Genomic DNA, 2500 nt, shown 5'->3' on the forward strand with positions numbered 1-2500 from the left:
AACTTTCAATACATAACCAATACATACATCTAAAGCAGGGGTTCTCAACCATTTCTTATCTATGGACCCCTTTGATTACTATTTCATTCTGGTGGAACCCCATAGCCATTCGATGTTTAAGAATTAGTTTTATAGAAACTTCTTTCAAAATTCCTATTTTGTTTTCCACACATTCACTTGTGTAGGTTGAACAATGGAAAATGTTAGAGAAAGAAACCCAGCTGTTTCGTGCAATACATACCAATACATACATCGAAACTAAAACTTTTCCAGGGGCCCTTAAAACATTACTGTGGATCCCCAATTCATTATTTTGTTGCATGGACCCCCTAAAATTTTACACGGACCCCGTTTGAGAACCGCTGGTTTAAATCCTGTTCAGTTGCTGGACACCCTCAGCCACTTGACCACGTGATTACACCAACCCCCTCTCGCCAGCAAAGATGGCTGATTCATGTGACAGAGTTATATTTGTCTGTGGTTCTTATTGTTTCCTAGGTTACTGTTTAACCATTACTGATATTTGCTTTCATATACACCCCCATTCTCTGTGGATTCCAATTGATTATTGATAGGAGTGTGTTTTAAATATATCTCGATGTAATGGATCAGCAAGTATTGGCAAACGTCAGTGGTCCATTGTTATGATAATTCCATTTACAGTATAAGTCATAATAATGATTTCTTTAATAATAATGATAATAATAATAATAATAATAATGATAATAATCATCATCATCATCATCATCATCGTTTAACGTCCGCTTTCCATGCTAGTATGGGTTGGACGATTTGACTGAGGACTGGTGAAACCGGATGGCAACACCAGGCTCCAGTCTGATTTGGCAGAGTTTCTACAGCTGGATGCCCTTCCTAACGCCAACCACTCAGAGAGTGTATATATATATATATCATCATCATCATCATCGTTTAACGTCCGCTTTCCATGCTAGCATGGGTCGGACGATTTGACTGAGGACTGGTGAAACCGGATGGCAACACCAGGCTCCAGTCTAATTTGGCAGAGTTTCTACAGCTGGATGCCCTTCCTAACGCCAACCACTCAGAGAGTGTATATATATATATATATCATCATCATCATCATCGTTTAACGTCCGCTTTCCATGCTAGCATGGGTTGGACGATTTGACTGAGGACTGGTGAAACCGGATGGCAACACCAGGCTCCAGTCTAATTTGGCAGAGTTTCTACAGCTGGATGCCCTTCCTAACGCCAACCACTCAGAGAGTGTAGTGGGTGCTTTTACGTGTCACCTGCACGAAGGCCAGTCAGGCGGTACTGGCAACGGCCACGCTCAAAATGGTGTGTATATATATATATATATATATATATATATATATCATCATCATCATCATCATCATCGTTTAACGTCCGCTTTCCATGCTAGCATGGGTTGGACGATTTGACTGAGGACTGGTGAAACCGGATGGCAACACCAGGCTCCAGTCTAATTTGGCAGAGTTTCTACAGCTGGATGCCCTTCCTAACGCCAACCACTCAGAGAGTGTACTGGGTGCTTTTACGTGTCACCCGCACGAAAACGGCCACGCTCGAAATGGTGTCTTTTATGTGCCACCCGCACAAGCCAGTCCAGAATAATAATAATAATAATAATAATGTTTCAGTAAATATTATTATTATTGTCATTTTTATGGCGGCAAATTGGCAGAATTATTAGCACGCCAGACAAAATGCTCAGTGGTATGTTATCTGTCTTTACACCCTGAGTTCAAGTTCTGTCGGGGTCAACTCTGCCTTTCATTCTTTCAGGTTCAATGGAATAAGTACCAGTCGAGCGTTGAGTTTGGTGTAATCGTCCCCTAAAATTTTCAGGCCCTTATGCTTATAGAAGAAACAAGCATTAACCCTTTTGTTACTGTATTTATTTTGAGATGCTCTGTGTTTCTTTCAATTAATTTTGAATATAACAAAGAATTTAGTGAAATAACTTAGTTATCATTAAGCTGGTGTTAGGAACATAAATTGTGATTAAGGTTTGGTGGAAGATTTTAATTCGAAACTTTTGAAAACAAGACATTTGTACTACAGAGCCAGAGCCGGTTTCAGCCGGGTTGGTAACGAAAGGGTTAATATTATTATGGAGTCAGGCTAGACAGAAAAGACTGTCTGGATTAAAATTAGCCTATATTAGTGAGTGACAAGAACAAAATTAATTTATAGGAAGCCCAACTTCAAATATAGAATCCAGGATGATTTTTTAAGACATCTTTTTGGAAAAAAATGTGTCTTATGCCATCAAATATGATATATATATATATATATATATATATATATAGGTGCAGGAGTGGCTGTGTGGTAAGTAGTTTGCTTACCAACCACAATCAAACGACTGAAACGAGCAAGAGAGTAAAAGAGTAATGAGTGGAAATCGAACTGGTGAGTGTGTTAGATGAGGCATTAAGACAATATGACCCTCCCCAGACACAACATATATATATTATTATTATAGATAGATAGA

At 39.0% G+C, this 2500-nt stretch overlaps 1 protein-coding gene across 2 annotated transcripts in view; it reads left to right on the plus strand.

The window, feature by feature from the left end:
• The window catches only part of LOC106880726 (uncharacterized), an 86552-nt gene that overhangs the window by 71227 nt on the left and 12825 nt on the right, over positions 1-2500 (plus strand). The gene's annotated exons all lie outside the window — the stretch shown is intronic.

This window comes from Octopus bimaculoides, chromosome 30, assembly GCF_046866305.1.
Source record: "Octopus bimaculoides isolate indiv1 chromosome 30, ASM4686630v1, whole genome shotgun sequence".
Taxonomy (NCBI): Eukaryota; Metazoa; Mollusca; class Cephalopoda; order Octopoda; family Octopodidae; genus Octopus; species Octopus bimaculoides.